Source organism: Mobula birostris, chromosome 9 (genome assembly GCF_030028105.1).
Source record: "Mobula birostris isolate sMobBir1 chromosome 9, sMobBir1.hap1, whole genome shotgun sequence".
Taxonomy (NCBI): Eukaryota; Metazoa; Chordata; class Chondrichthyes; order Myliobatiformes; family Myliobatidae; genus Mobula; species Mobula birostris.
In genome coordinates this window covers 68,032,691-68,049,961 of record NC_092378.1, presented here as the reverse complement: position 1 = coordinate 68,049,961, position 17,271 = coordinate 68,032,691, and positions in this window count along the sequence as shown.

Sequence of the window (17,271 nt, the reverse complement as noted above, 5' to 3'; positions counted from 1 at the left end):
AAAAATGGATGATCAGATTATTTAAATGGTAAAAGATTGCAGCATGCTGCTGTGCGGAGGGACTTGGGAGTGCTGGTGCTTGAATCACGAAAGATTGGTTTGCAGGGGCAGCAGACTATCAAGAAGGCAAATGGAATGTTGGCCATTGCTAGCAGGATTGAATTTAAGAGCAGGGACGTTATGTTGCAACTGTACAGGGGTACTGGTGAGGCTGCACCTGGAGTACTGTGTACAATTCTGGTCTCTTTAGCAGTTCTGGCTTTGGAGGCGGTGCAGAGGAGGTTCACCAGGTTGATTCCAGAGATGAGTGGGTTAGACTATGAGGAGAGATTGAGTTGCCTGGGACTGTACTCACTGCAATTCAGAAGAATAAGAGGAGATCTTATACAAACATATAAAATTATGAAAGGGATAGGGGCAGTTAGAGGCAAGAAAGTTGTTTCTACTGGTAGGTGAGACTAGAACCAGGGAACATAGCCTCAAGATTCGGGAGTGGATTTAGGACAGAGATGAGGAGGAACTGCTTTTCCCAGAGAGTGGTGACTCTGTGGAATTCTCTGCCCAATGAAGCAGTGGAGGCTACCTCAGTAAGTATACTTAAGACCAGCTTGGATAGATTTTTGCATGGTAGGGGAACTAAGGGTCATGGGACAAGGCAGGTAGGTGAAGATAAGTCCATGGCTAGATCAGCCATGATCTTATTGAATGGCGGAGCAGGCTCGATAGGCCAGTTGGCCGACCCCTGCTCCTATTTCTAATGTTCTTATGTTAACAATAAAACAATGATAACTTCTGGGGGGGGGGGGGGTGAATACTTTTTATAGGCACTGTATGTACATCAAAATGATGATGATAATGATGTACATCAAAATGTACAGTGAAGAGCATTGTTTGTGTCAACGACCATACATGGTCCGAATATTTGCTGGGAGCAGCCTGCAGGTGTCCCCACGCTTCCGGCGACAACATAGCATGGCCACAGCTTACCAACACTAACCTGTAAACCATAAGTCTTAGGAATGTGGGAGGAAACTGGAGCACCTGGAGGAAACCCATATTCAGTCACAAAGGGAAAATATAAACTCCTTACAGACAGTGGTGGAATTGAACCCAAGTCACTGGCGCTATAATAGTGACGTGCTAACTGTCGCACCAAGCCATCCATTTCAACCAGTTTTTCCTTCAAGTATTCTATTTTACATCATTCAGGCTGAGTGTGTTCTCCCTGGAGGCCGAGGGGTAACCTCCTCGTGGCATATACAAGATTATCAGAGGCATAGATAGGGTTGATAGTCAAAACTGTTTTTTCCCATGGTTGGGTATCAGAAGACAAGAGGGGTCAGGTTTAAGATAAAGGGGAATAATTTTAAGGGGAACTGAGGGGAACTTCTCAGTCCATTGCCTGCTTCAGTGCCACAAAGAGGCCACATTCAGGTTGGAGGAGTAACATCTCATATTTGGTCTGGGTAGCCTCCAACTGGTGTGCCTTCTTTGTAATTGCATCAATATGTTGGGCCCAGAACAGAACTTCAGAGCTGTTTATTTTATTTTGTTTATTGATTTATCTATTGAGATAAGCACGAGTAGGCCCTTCCAGCCCTTCGAGCCATGCTGCCCAGCAATCCCCCACTTAACCCTAGTCTCATCACGGGAAAACTTACATGACTAATTAACCTACCAACCTTGGACTGTGGGAGGAAGCCAGAGCTCCCAGAGGAAACCCACGCGGTCACGGGGAGAGCGTACAAACGCCTTACAGGCAGCAGCAGGAATTGAACCCGGATTGCCTGTTCTGTAAAGCATTGTGCTACCGTGCCGCCCCAAGGATCTTGAAGCTGCTAACCACTCAATGAGGATGGTGGGTGATCACATTTAATTCCTTGGTCTTGCTGGCATCGAGTGCAAAGCCGTCATCAGGACACCATTCAGCCAGCCAACCTATCTCACCCCTGTATGCCTCCGCGTTGCCAGCACTCCGAGGTTCCTGCACCATTGAATCAGATTCAGATTTGCATTAACACACTTAAGGGTGAACTGGGGGCAGCCTGCAATGACACTATACATTCCAGCACCAACTTAGCATGCCTACAAAGTTCAACATAACTCCACAAACAATACAGAACAGCACAAGAAGCAACAACAGTAACAGAGAAATAGAGGGCTATTAAGGGTTAGATTAATCTTGGATTAGGTCAGAAAGTCATCACAACATCATAGGCCGAAGGGTTGTGATGCTCTATGTTCTAATAACAGAACAAAACAAGACAACAGAACAACAAGCCCCTTTCACACCCTCTCCACACCGTTGGATTGAGATACCAAACCCCAACCCCACCGAGCTGAAATGGCCTTAGGTTTTGCCTGCTTTTGGGGTGAAGGTAGAACGGTTACTCTGGCAACCTTCATCTTTCCACAGGAGAAACACATGGACAGTACAAATAGCCCACAGATGACTATGAGGGGCCTGCATTAGAAGGCCACAAACAGGCAGTGGCAGAGTAGAGGACTGTTACCACGGTAACAGGACAACATGGCTTGTTACCCCTAAACAATGGAACTGCCTCTTCCAAGAAATTATCATGAACCGTCTGTCCTGCCTTTTCTTGACCCCACACTTGAGTGATCTGTTAGTCTGCAAGCTTCTGTCTCGTTAGGATTGTGGTGGGGCTCAGTGCGGTGCAAATTGCTGCTAACGTTGACACATTGCTGCAGAAAATGAAGTGGCAACGTGATCAAGTTCTGTCACACTCTAACAGCAGGCAGGAATCTCTCCAGAGTGCTTAAATCCAATTAATCCCAGCATGCAATAGACAGAAACATCTGTAAGTTTACTGACTGGAAGGCAATAGTTTCTCAAGGGTTACTGCCAAGAAGAATGGTAAAAACAAGGAGGTATAATTTGTGCAGTGAAAAATAAACAAACTCAGACTTTGGAGTGAAGGAGGATGAGAGAAAACTTGATAAAGGTGTACAAGATAAGAAGAGGCATAGGTAGAGTGGAAAGACAGCAACTTTCTCCAGGATAACAATGGCTAATACAAGGGGGCATAATTTTTGGATGATTGGAGGATTGGAGGTTTTTTTACACAGAGGTTTTTAGGTGCATACAACATGCTGCTGAGGGTGCTGATAGAGGTAGATTTCACTGGATTCTTAGAAAAGCACATGGATGATAGAAAGATTTGAGAGTGTCAGAGAGCAGAAGTGGGTGGAGTTCTATTAGTAAGGAGAAGGTAGATAAGTCACCTGGACCAGATGAACTACATCCCAGAGTTCTGAAAGATGTAGCTGAAAAGATTGTGGAGGCATTAGTAACGGTTTTTCAAGAATCACTGCATTCTGGAATGGTTCTGGAGGACTGGAAAATTGAAAATGTCACTCCTCTCTTTAATAAGGGAGGGAAGCAGAAAAAAAGAAATTATAGGCCAGTTATCCTGACTTCAGTGGTTGGGAAGATGTTGGAGTCCATTTTTAAGGAAGAGATTTCAGGGTGCTTACAGGTACATGATAAAATAGGCCAAAGTCAACGTCGTTTCTTTAAGGGGAAGTCTTGCCTGAATAATCTGTTGGAAGTAACAGTCAGGATAGATAAAGCAGAGTCAGTGGATGTTTTTACTTGGATTTTCAGAAGGCAGCACTCATGGGGCTGCTTAACAAGATCAGAGCCCATGGTATCACAGGAAAGATACTACCATGAATAGAAGATTGGCTGGCTGGCAGGAGGCAAAAAAGGGAATAAGAGAGGTCTTTTCTGGCTGGTGGCCAGTGACCATTGTGGTTCCGCAGGAGTCAGTGTTCAGTCCACCACTTTTCATATTATATGTTAATGATGACAGAATTGGTGGCCTTGAGGCCAAGTCTGTGGACAATACAAAGATAAGTGGAGCTGCAGTTAGTGTTGAGGAAGCAGGGAGTGTGCAAAAGGACTCAGACAGATTCGGAGAATGGGCAAAGAAGTGGTAGATGGAATATAACATAGGGAAGTGTATGGTCATGCACTTTGGTAGAAAGAATAAAGGTGCAGCCTATATACTAAATGGGGAAGAAATTCAAAAGTAGAGGTGCAAGGGACTTAGAAGTCCTTGAGCAGGGTTCCCTAAAGGTTATCTTGCAGATTGAGTCAGTGGTAAGGAAGGCAAATACAATGTAAGCATTCATTTCCACAGGGCTACAATATAAAAGCAAGGATGTAATGCTGAGGCTTTATAAGGCATTGGTCAGACCACACTTGGGAGTGTTGTGAGTAGTTTTGGACACCTTTCCTAAGAAAAAAATGTGCTGGTATTATAGACAGTCCAGAGGAGGTTCATGAGAATAATTCTGGGAATGAAAGGATTAATGTATGAGAACCATTTTAATGGCTCTGGGCCATACTCACTGGAGCTTGGGGGGGGGGGAAGGGGGGGGGGAATCTCATTAAAACCTATCGAGTATTGAAAGGCCTAGATAGGATGGATGTGAAAAGGATGTTTTCTTTTGTGGGAGATTCTAGGATAAGAGAGCACAGCCTCAGAATATAAGGACGTCAATTCAGAGCATCGTGTCAACCGGTAGTTTCTCCAGTGTTCCCACTTTCACCAAGTACTTGTGGTCATCCACCTCAATAGGGAGTTCTGCCAGCAGCTCAGACTTCTGGTCACCATGGACACATTGCACAGGGGTTTGGTGGCCGTAGTCAACACCAAAGACAGGGCATCATTTTTCTTAATGACAGGTGAGAGGGAACTCTTTAGCCAGAGGATGATGAATTTGTGGAACTCATTGCCATGGATGGCCGAGGAGATCTAGACATTGGGTATATTTAAAGCAAAGGTTGATAGGTTCTTGTTTAGTTAGGGTGTCAAAGGTTACGGGTAGAAGGCAGAGAATAGAGTTATGAGTGATAATGAATCAGCCATGATGGAATGTTGGAGCAGACAGTTATCATACAAAAGCGAAAGAGGATGAGAGGTGACCTGATAGAGCTGTATAAGATGATGACAGGCATTGATCGTGTGGATAGTCAGAGGCTTTTTCCCAGGACTGAAATGGCTGCCACAGGGGGACACAGGTTTAAGGTGCTGGGGAGTAGGTACAGAGGAGATGTCAGGGGTAGATTTTTTACTCAGAGAATGGTGAGTGCGTGGAATGGGCTGCCAGCAACGGTGGTGGAGGCGTATATGATAGGGTCTTTTAAGAGACTTTTGGATAGGTACATGGAGCTTAGAAAAATAGAGGGCTGTGGGTAACCCTAGTAATTTTGAAGGTAGGGACATGTTCGGCACAACTTTGTGGGCCGAAGGGCCTGTATTGTGCTGTAGGTTTTCTATCTTTCTATGTTTCTAAAAGAGGTCCATTCAAGAGTCAAGATAGATGCTCACAGCGGCCAGTGTAGCTTGTATGAGATGGCATAATTTTATGGAGATTGGAGGGAAGTATAGCGGGGGAGAGGTGGTGTCAAAGATAATTTTTTTACAAAGAGAGTGGTGCATGCATAGAATGTGCTGCCAGGGGTGGTGGTAGAGGCAGGTACAATAGGGACACTAACGAGACTCTTAGATAAGCACATGTATGCAAGAAAAATGGACAGTTATGTGGGAAGGAAGGGTTAATTGGTCTTAGAGTAGGTGAAAAGGCTAGCACAACATCATGGGCTGAAGGGCCTGTACTAGGATATTCAGTTCTAAGCTCTATACTCTATGATGAATGCACACACACTGTAGAATCAACTTGAGTGCGGACCATACATATAAGCCACACACAAGGGGAATGTTTTGAAAAAGAACAGATTAGACTGCCAGCTTATTCTGCCCTGGCGCAGCTGGTAGAGCTGCGGCCTCACTGCTCCAGGGACACGGGTTCAATCCTGACCTCCGGCGCTGTCTGTGTGGAGTTTTCACATTCTCCCTGTGACCAGCTGGCTTTTCCTCCCACACCCTGGTAAGTTAATTGGCTGCTGTAATGTGCCTCCAGTGTGTGGATGAGTGGTACAAAATAGACAAAAGATCTAAAAGAAACATCAAAGTTCAAAGCAAATTTATTATCAAAGTACATATATGTTACCATATAAAACCCTGAGATTCATTTTCTTGAGGGTAATCACAGTAGATACAAAGAAATACAATAGAATCAATGAAAAACTACATACAAAGATGGACAAAAAAAACAATGTGAAAAAGACAACAAATTGTGCAAAAACAAACTCTAACCAAAACTTCGTGGTGTGGGACCTAAGGCTCCTGCACCTCCTTCCTGATGGCGGCAGTGAGAAGAGAGCATGGCCTGGATGGTGAGGATGGATGCTGCTTTCCTGTGTCGGTGCTTCTTATAGATGTGCCCTCTGGTGGAATGGGGAGGGCTTTACCCATTATGGACCAGGTTGTATCCATTACTTTTTGTAGGCTTTTCTGTTTAAGGGCATTGGTGTTTCCATACCAGGCTGTGTTGCAGCCAGTCAATATAGAAGTTCGATGACATGCAAATTTCTAAGAAAGCAGAGGTGCTGCTGTGCCTTCTCCGCAATTGCACTTCTGTGCAGGACCAAGGATAAATCTTCTGATGATAACACCAAGGAACGTAAAGTTACTGATACTCTCTATCTCTGATCCCCCAGTGAGGACTGGCTCATGGACTTTCGGTTTTCTCCCCCTATAGTCAACAATCAGCTCTTTGGTTTTGTTAATGTTGAGTGAGAAGTTGTTGTCAGCCAAATTTTCAAACTCTCTCTTATACTGTAGGCTGATTCGTCACCAGCTTTGATTCAGCCAGCAACAGCGTTGTCATCAGCAAACCTAAATGTGGTATTAGAGCTATACTTACCCATACAGTCGTAAGTATAAAGCGAGTAGAGCAGGGGGCTAAGCACACAAGCTTGTGGTGCTCCTGTACTGATGGAGATTGTGGAGCAGATGTTGTTGCCAAGCTGAACTGACTGGGGTCAGTGAGGAAATCGAGGATTCGAGGCACAAGGAGGCATTAAGGCCTAGGTCTTGGGGCTTATCAATTAGTTTTAAAGGGAATGATAGTGTTGAATGCAGAGCTGTAGTCAATGAAGCGCATTCTGATGTGTGCATCTTTACTGTCCGGATACTCCAGGGTTACTCCAATGAAACGGCATCTGCTGTGGGCCTGTTGTGACGGCAGGCAAATTGTAGCAGATCCAAGTTTCTTCTCAGGCAGCAGCGTCTCCTTCACACAAAAGATGGTGCGCATTTGCAATGAGCTGTCAGAAATAGTGATTGAGGTGGGCACATTGGTAACATTTAAAACACACCTGGTTAAGTACATGGATGGGAGAAATAGAGGCCTGTGAGCAGATGGGACTAGCTCACTGGGCAGCACAGCTGGCAAGGTCAGGTCGGGCTGAGAACCTGTTTCCTGTAGTTTGACGCTGACTTTGGAGCATGGGTTCCCAACCCGGGGTCCACGAACCCTTCGCTCAATGGTATTGGTCCATGGCATTAAAAAGTTGGGAACCACTGCTCTAGAGCATAGAGATTTAAGCTGAGAGGGGGAGAGCTCAAAGGACATTTAAGAGGCAGGTATATTTACACCAAGTGTGGGAGGTAGCGGGGACATGCTACCAGGGAAGGTGGAGGAAACATAAAAGACAGGGCAGTGTAGTAGTGTAGCAGTTAGCACAACATTTTCCGATGTCAGTCAGGTCAAGAATCAACATTTCGGGCTGAGACCCTTCTTTATCAAGACCTGATGAAGGGTCGTGTCCCAAAACATCAACTCTTTAATCCCTACCCTAGATGCTGCTTGGCCTGCTGAGTTCCTACTGTGTGTTAAGCTCATCTTTATATTTTTAAAGAATAGATCTTTAAGAGGCATTCATACAGACACATCAAAGGCAGGAAATGGAGAGATAAAACGGCAGCTTAGGTCTCTGGTCTAAGCTCTACGGTCTGAGGTCTATGGTCTGTGATTTATAGTCTGTGATCTATGGTCTCTGGCCTAAGATCAACAGTCTGTGATCTTGTGATCTATGGTCTCTGGCCTAAGCTCTATGGTCTGTGGTCTATGGTCTATTATCTATGGTCTCTGGAATAAGCTCAACGGTCTGTGATCCTGTGATCTATGGTCTCTAGCTTAAGCTCTATGGTCTGTGATCCTGTGATCTATGGTCTCTGGCCTAAGTTCAACAGTCTGTGATCCTCTGATCTATGGTCTCTAGCCTAAGCTCTACGATCTGTGATCCTGCGATCTATGGTCTCTGGCCTAAGCTCTACGGTTTGTGATCTATGGTGTCTGGCCTAGGCTCTATGGTCTATGATCTATGGTGCCTGGCCTAAGCTCTACGGTCTGTGGTCTATGGTCTGTGATCTGTGGTCTCTGGCTTAAGCTCTACAGTCTGTCATCCTGTGATCTATGGTCTCTGACCTAAGCTCAACGGTCTGTGATCCTGTGATCTATGGTCTCTAGCCTAAGCTCTACGGTCTGTGATCCTGTGATCTATGGTCTCTAGCCTAAGCTCTACAGTCTGTGATCCTGTGATCTATGGTCTCTGGCCTAAGCTCAACTGTCTGTGATCCTGAGATCTATGGTCTCTAGCCTAAAATCTACGGTCTGTGATCTATGGTGTCCGGCCTAAGCTCTACGGTCTGTGGTCTATGGTCTGTGATCTATGGTCTCCGGCCTAAGCTCCATGGTATGTGGCTATGGTCTGTGATCTATGGTCTCTGGCCTAAGCTCAACGGTCTGTGATCCGGTGATCTATGGTCTCTGGCTGAAGCTCTACGGTCTGTGGTCTATGGTCTGTGATCTATGATCTCTGGCCAAAGCTCTACGGTCTGTGATGCATGATCTATGGTCTCTGGCCTAAGATCAACGGTCTGTGATACTGTGATCTATGGTTTCTGGCCTAAGATCAATGGTCTGTGATACTGTGATCTATGGTCTCTGGCCAAAGCTCTACAGTCTGTGGTCTATGGTCTGTGATCTATGGTCTCTGGCTGAAGCTCTACAGTGTGTGGTCTATGGTCTGTGATCTATGGTCTCTGGCCTAAGTTCTATGGTCTGTGGTCTATGGTCTTTTATCTATTGTCTCCGGCTAAGCTCAACGGTCTGTGGTCTATCGTCTGTGATCTATGGTCTCTGGCCTAAGCTATCTGGTCTGTCATCCTGTGATCTATGGTCTCTGGCCTAAGCTCAATGGTCTGTGATCTATGGTCTCTGCCCTAAGCTCAACGGTCTGTGATCCTGTGATCTATGGTCTCTAGCCTAAGCTCTACGGTCTGTGATCCTGTGATCTATGGTCTCTGGCCTAAACTCAATGGTCTGTGATCCTATGATCTATGGTCTCTAGCCTAAGCTCTACGGTCTGTGATCCTGTGATCTATGGTCTCTGGCCTAAGCTCAACTGTCTGTGATCCTTAGATCTATGGTCTCTAGCCTAAACTCTACGGTCTATGTTCTATGGTCTGTGATCTATGGTCTCTGGCCTAAGACGAATGGTGTGTGCTAATGTGATCTATGGTCTCTGGCCAAAGCTCTACAGTCTGTGGTCTATGGTCTGTTATCTATGGTCTCTGGCCTAAGCTCAATGGTCTGATATCCTGTGATCTATGGTCTCTGGCCTAATCTCTACGATCTGTGGTCTATGGTCTGTGATCTATGGTCTCTGGCCTAAGCTCTATGGTCTCTGATCCTGTGATTTATGGTCTCTGGCATAAGCTCTACGGTCTGTGATCCTGTGATCTATGGTCTCTGGCCTAAGCTCTATGGTCTGTGGTCTATGGTCTGTGATCTATGGTCTCTGGCCTAAGCTCAACGGTCTGTGATCCTGTGATCTATGGTCTCTAGCCTAAGCTCTACGGTCTGTGATCCTGTGATCTATGGTCTCTGGCCTAAGCTCTACGGTCTGTGGTCTACGGTCTGTGATCTATGGTGTCTGGCCTAGGCTCTATGGTCTATGTTCTATGGTCTCTGGCCTAAGCTCTATGGTCTGTGATCTGTGGTCTCTGGCCTAAGCTCTACGGTCTGTCATCCTGTGATCTATGGTCTCTAGCCTAAGCTCTACAGTCTGTGATCCTGTGATCTATGGTCTCTGGCCTAAGCTCAACTGTCTGTGATCCTGAGATCTATGCTCTCTAGCCTAAACTCTACGGTCTGTGATCTATGGTGTCTGGCCTAAGCTCTACAGTCTGTGATCCTGTGATCTATGGTCTCTGGCCTAAGCTCCATGGTCTGTGATCTATGGTCTCTGGCCTAAGCTCAACGGTCTGTGATCCTGTGATCTATGGTCTCTGGCCTAAGCTCTATGGTCTGTGATCTATGGTCTCTGGCCTAAGCTCTACGGTCTGTGGTCTACGGTCTGTGATCTATTGTGTCTGGCCTAAACTCTACGGTCTGTGATCTATGGTGTCTGTCCTAAGCTCTACAGTCTGTGCTATGTGGTCTGTGATCTATGGTCTCTTGCCCAAGCTCTATGGTCTGTGATCTATGGTCTCCAGCCTAAGCTCAAAGGTCTGTGATCCTGTGATCTATGGTCTCTGGCCTAAGCTCTATGGTCTGTGGCTATGGTCTGTGATCTATGGTCTCTGGCCTAAGCTCTATAGTCTGTGATGTATGGTCTCTGGCCTAAGCTCTACGGTCTGTGGTCTATGGTCTGTGATCTATGGTCTCTGGCCTAAGCTCAACGGTCTGTGATCCTGTGATCTATGGTCTCTAGCCTAAGCTCTACGGTCTGCGATCCTGTGATCTATGGTCTCTGGCCTAAGCTCTACGGTTTGTGATCTACGGTATGTTATCTATGGTCTCTGGCTGAAGCTCTACAGTGTGTGGTCTATGGTCTGTGATCTACGGTCTGTGGTCTACTGTCTCTGGCTAAGCTCAACGGTCTGTGGTCTATCGTCTGTGATCTATGGTCTCTGGCCTAAGCTCAACGGTCTGATCCTGTAATCTGTGGTCTCTGGCCTAAGCTCTACGGTCTGTGGTCTATGGTCTGTGATCTATGGTCTCTGGTCTAAGCTCTACGGTTTGTGGTCTATGGTCTGTTATCTATGGTCTCTGGCTGAAGCTCTACAGTGTATGGTCTATGGTCTGTGATCTACGGTCTGTTGTCTATGGTCTGTGATCTATGGTCTCTGGCCTACTCTCTACGATCTGTGGTCGATGGTCTGTGATCTATGGTCTCTGGCCTAAGCTCTATGGTCTCTGATCCTGTGATCTATGGTCTCTGGCCTAAGCTCTACAGTCTGTGATCTATGGTCTCTGGCCTAAGCTCTACGGTCTGTGTTCTATGGTCTGTGATCTATGGTCTCTGGCCTAAGCTCAATGGTCTGTGATCCTGTGATCTATGGTCTCTAGCCTAAGCTCTAAGGTCTGTGATCCTGCGATCTATGGTCTCTGGCCGAAGCTCTACGGTCTGTGATCTACGGTCTGTGATCTATGGTGCCTGGCCTAGGCTCTATGGTCTATGTTCTATGGTCTCTGGCCTAAGCTCTATGGTCTGTGGTCTATGGTGCCTGGCCTAAGCTCTACGGTCTGTGGTCTATGGTCTGTGATCTGTGGTCTCTGGCCTAAGCTCTACAGTCTGTCATCCTGTGATCTATGGTCTCTGGCCTACTCTCTACGATCTGTGGTCGATGGTCTGTGATCTATGGTCTCTAGCCTAAGCTCTAAGGTCTGTGATCCTGCGATCTATGGTCTCTGGCCGAAGCTCTACGGTCTGTGATCTACGGTCTGTGATCTATGGTGTCTGGCCTAGGCTCTATGGTCTATGTTCTATGGTCTCTGGCCTAAGCTCTATGGTCTGTGGTCTATGGTGCCTGGCCTAAGCTCTACGGTCTGTGGTCTATGGTCTGTGATCTGTGGTCTCTGGCCTAAGCTCTACAGTCTGTCATCCTGTGATCTATGGTCTCTGGCCTAAGCTCTACGGTTTATGTTCTATGGCCTGTGATCTATGGTCTCTGGCCTAAGCTCAACAAGCCTGTGATCCTGTGATCTATGGTCTCTGGCCTAAGCTCAACTGTCAGTGATCCTGAGATCTATGGTCTCTGGCCTAAACTCTACGGTCTGTGATCTATGGTGTCTGGCCTAAGCTCTACAGTCTGTGCTCTGTGGTCTGTGATCTATGGTCTCTTGCCTAAGTTCTACGGTCTGTGATCTATGGTCTCTGGCATAAGCTCTATGGTCTGTGGTCTATGGTCTGTGATCTATGGTCTGTGATCTATGGTCTCTGGCCTAAGCTCAACGGTCTGTGATCCTGTGATCTATGGTCTCTGGCCTAAGCTCTATGGTCTGTGATCTATGGTCTCTGGCCTAAGCTCTACGGTCTGTGGTCTACGGTCTGTGATCTATTGTGTCTGGCCTAAACTCTACGGTCTGTGATCTATGGTGTCTGTCCTAAGCTCTACAGTCTGTGCTATGTGGTCTGTGATCTATGGTCTCTTGCCCAAGCTCTATGGTCTGTGATCTATGGTCTCCAGCCTAAGCTCAAAGGTCTGTGATCCTGTGATCTATGGTCTCTGGCCTAAGCTCTATGGTCTGTGGCTATGGTCTGTGATCTATGGTCTCTGGCCTAAGCTCAACGGTCTGTGATCCTGTAATCTATGGTCTCTGGCCTAAGCTCTATAGTCTGTGATGTATGGTCTCTGGCCTAAGCTCTACGGTCTGTGGTCTATGGTCTGTGATCTATGGTCTCTGGCCTAAGCTCAACGGTCTGTGATCCTGTGATCTATGGTCTCTAGCCTAAGCTCTACGGTCTGCGATCCTGTGATCTATGGTCTCTGGCCTAAGCTCTACGGTTTGTGATCTACGGTATGTTATCTATGGTCTCTGGCTGAAGCTCTACAGTGTGTGGTCTATGGTCTGTGATCTACGGTCTGTGGTCTACTGTCTCTGGCTAAGCTCAACGGTCTGTGGTCTATCGTCTGTGATCTATGGTCTCTGGCCTAAGCTCAACGGTCTGATCCTGTAATCTGTGGTCTCTGGCCTAAGCTCTACGGTCTGTGGTCTATGGTCTGTGATCTATGGTCTCTGGTCTAAGCTCTACGGTTTGTGGTCTATGGTCTGTTATCTATGGTCTCTGGCTGAAGCTCTACAGTGTATGGTCTATGGTCTGTGATCTACGGTCTGTTGTCTATGGTCTGTGATCTATGGTCTCTGGCCTACTCTCTACGATCTGTGGTCGATGGTCTGTGATCTATGGTCTCTGGCCTAAGCTCTATGGTCTCTGATCCTGTGATCTATGGTCTCTGGCCTAAGCTCTACAGTCTGTGATCTATGGTCTCTGGCCTAAGCTCTACGGTCTGTGTTCTATGGTCTGTGATCTATGGTCTCTGGCCTAAGCTCAATGGTCTGTGATCCTGTGATCTATGGTCTCTAGCCTAAGCTCTAAGGTCTGTGATCCTGCGATCTATGGTCTCTGGCCGAAGCTCTACGGTCTGTGATCTACGGTCTGTGATCTATGGTGCCTGGCCTAGGCTCTATGGTCTATGTTCTATGGTCTCTGGCCTAAGCTCTATGGTCTGTGGTCTATGGTGCCTGGCCTAAGCTCTACGGTCTGTGGTCTATGGTCTGTGATCTGTGGTCTCTGGCCTAAGCTCTACAGTCTGTCATCCTGTGATCTATGGTCTCTGGCCTACTCTCTACGATCTGTGGTCGATGGTCTGTGATCTATGGTCTCTAGCCTAAGCTCTAAGGTCTGTGATCCTGCGATCTATGGTCTCTGGCCGAAGCTCTACGGTCTGTGATCTACGGTCTGTGATCTATGGTGTCTGGCCTAGGCTCTATGGTCTATGTTCTATGGTCTCTGGCCTAAGCTCTATGGTCTGTGGTCTATGGTGCCTGGCCTAAGCTCTACGGTCTGTGGTCTATGGTCTGTGATCTGTGGTCTCTGGCCTAAGCTCTACAGTCTGTCATCCTGTGATCTATGGTCTCTGGCCTAAGCTCTACGGTTTATGTTCTATGGCCTGTGATCTATGGTCTCTGGCCTAAGCTCAACAAGCCTGTGATCCTGTGATCTATGGTCTCTAGCCTAAGCTCTACGGTCTCTGATCCTGTGATCTATGGTCTCTGGCCTAAGCTCAACTGTCAGTGATCCTGAGATCTATGGTCTCTGGCCTAAACTCTACGGTCTGTGATCTATGGTGTCTGGCCTAAGCTCTACAGTCTGTGCTCTGTGGTCTGTGATCTATGGTCTCTTGCCTAAGTTCTACGGTCTGTGATCTATGGTCTCTGGCATAAGCTCTATGGTCTGTGGTCTATGGTCTGTGATCTATGGTCTCCGGCCTAAGCTCAACGGTCTGTGATCCTCTGATCTATGGTCTCTGGTCTAAGCTCCATGGTCTGTGGCTATGGTCTGTGATCTATGGTCTCTGGCCTAAGCTCAACGGTCTATGATCCTGTAATCTATGGTCTCTGGCCTAAGCTCTATGGTCTGGGATCTATGGTCTCTAGCCTAAGCTCAATGGTCTGTGATCCTGTAATCTATGGTCTCTGGCCTAAGCTCTATGGTCTGTGATCTATGGTCTCTGGCCTAAGCTCTACGGTCTGTGGTCTATGGTCTGTGATCTATGGTCTCTGGCCTAAGCTCTGTCGTCTGTGATCCTGTGATCTATGGTCTCTGGCCTAAGCTCTACGGTTTGTGGTCTATGGTCTGTTATCTATCGTCTCTGGCTGAAGCTCTACAGTGTATGGTCTATGGTCTGTGATCTACGGTCTGTAGTCTATGGTCTGTGATCTATTGTCTCTGGCCTAAGCTCAATGGTCTGTGGTCTATCATCTGTGATCTATGGTCTCTGGCCTAAGCTCAATGGTCTGTGATCCCGTGATCTATGGTCTCTGGCTTAAGCTCTATGGTCTGTGGTCTATGGTCTGTGGTCTATGGTCTGTGATCTATGGTCTCTGGCCTAAGCTCTATGGTCTGTCGTCTATGTTCAGTGATCTATGGTCTCTGCCCTAAGCTCAACAGTCTGTGATCCTGTGATCTATGGTCTCTGGCTGAAGCTCTACGGTCTGTGGTCTATGGTCTGTGATCTATGGTCTCTGGCCTAAGCTCTGGGGTCTGTGATCCTGTGATCTATGGTCTCTGGTCTAAGATCAACGGTCTGTGATACTGTGATCTATGGACTCTGGCCTAATCTCTACGGTCTGTGTTCTATGGTCTGTGATCCTGTCATTTATTGTCTCTGGCCTAAGCTCTACAGTCTGTCATTTATGGTCTGTGATTTATGGTCTCTGGCATAAGCTCTACAGTCTGTGACCCTGTGACTATGGTTTCTGGCCTAAGCCCTTCGGTCTGTGATCTATGGTCTCTGGCCTAAGCTCTACGGTCTCTGGTCTATGGTCTGTGATCTATGGTCTCTGGCCTAAGCTCAACTGTCTGTGATCCTGAGATCTATGGTCTCTAGCCTAAACTCTACGGTCTATGTTCTGTGGTCTGTGATCTATGGTCTCTGGCCTAAGATCAACGGTCTGTGATACTGTGACCTATGTTCTCTGGCATAAGATCAACGGTCTGTTATACCGTGATCTATGGTCTCTGGCCGAAGCTCTACGGTCTGTGATCCTGTGATCTATGGTCTCTGGCCCAATCTCTATGGTCTGTGGTCTATCGTCTGTGATCTATGGTCTCTGGCCTAAGCTCAACGGTCTGTGATCCTGTGATCTATGGTCTCTGGCCTAAGCTCTATGGTCTGGGATCTATGGTCTCTGGCCTAAGATCTACGGTCTGTGCTCTATGATCTGTGATCTATGGTCTCTGGCCTAAGCTCAATGGTCTGTGATCCTGTGATCTATGGTCTCTGGCCTAAGCTCTACTGTTTATGGTCTATGGTATGTTATCTATGGTCTCTGGCTGAAGCTCTACAGTGTGTGGTCTATGGTCTGTGATCTACGGTCTGTGGTCTACTGTCTCTGGCTAAGCTCAACGGTCTGTGATCCTGAGATCTATGGTCTCTAGCCTAAACTCTACGGTCTATGTTCTATGGTCTGTGATCTATGGTCTCTGGCCTAAGATCAACGGTCTGTGATACTGTGATCTATGGTCTCTGGCATAAGATCAAGGGTCTGTTATACTGTGATCTATGGTCTCTGGCCGAAGCTCTACGGTCTGTGATCCTGTGATCTATGGTCTCTGGCCTAATCTCTACGGCCTGTGGTCTATCGTCTGTGATCTATGGTCTCTGGCCAATGATCAAAGGTGTGAGCTACTGTGATCTATGGTCTCTGGCCAAAGCTCTACAGTCTGTGGTCTATGGTCTGTTATCTATGGTCTCTGGCCTAATCTCTACGATCTGTGGTCTATGGTCTGTGATCTATGGTCTCTGTCCTAAGCTCAACGGTCTGTGATCCTGTGATCTATGGTCTCTAGCCTAAGCTCTACGGTCTGTGATCCTGCGATCTATGGTCTCTGGCCTAAGCTCTACGGTCTGTGGTCTACGGTCTGTGATCTACGGTCTGTGATCTATGGTGTCTGGCCTAGGCTCTATGGTCTATGTTCTATGGTCTCTGGCCTAAGCTCTACGGTCTGTCATCCTCTGATCTATGGTCTCTGGCCTAAGCTCTACGGTTTATGTTCTATGGTCTGTGATCTATGGTCTCTGGCCTAAGCTCAACGGTCTGTGATCCTGTGATCTATGGTCTCTAGCCTAAGCTCTACGGTCCGTGATCCTGCGACCTATGGTGTCTGGCCTAAACTCTACGGTCTGTGATCTATGGTGTCTGTCCTAAGCTCTACAGTCTGTACTATGTGGTCTGTGATCTATGGTCTCTTGCCCAAGCTCTATGGTCTGTGATCTATGGTCTCCAGCCTAAGCTCAACGGTCTGTGATCCTGTGATCTATGGTCTCTGGCCTAAGCTCTATGGTCTGTGGCTATGGTCTGTGATCTATGGTCTCTGGCCTAAGCTCAACGGTCTGTGATCCTGTAATCTATGGTCTCTGGCCTAAGCTCTATGGTCTGTGATCTATGGTCTCTGGCCTAAGCTCAACGGTCTGTGATCCTGTGATTTATGGTCTCTAGCCTAAGCTCTACGGTCTGTGATCCTGTGATCTATGGTCTCTGGCCTAAGCTCTATGGTTTGTGGTCTATGGTATGTTATCTATGGTCTCTGGCTGAAGCTATACAGTGTGTGGTCTATGGTCTGTGATCTACAGTCTGTGGTCTACTGTCTCTGGCTAAGCTCAACGGTCTGTGGTCTATCCTCTGTGATCTATGGTCTCTGGCCTAAGCTCAACGGTCTGTGATCCTGTGATCTATGGTCTCCGGACTAAGCTCTACGGTCTGTGGTCTATGGTCTGTGATCTATGGTCTCTGGCCTAAGCTCTGCGGTCTGTGATCCTG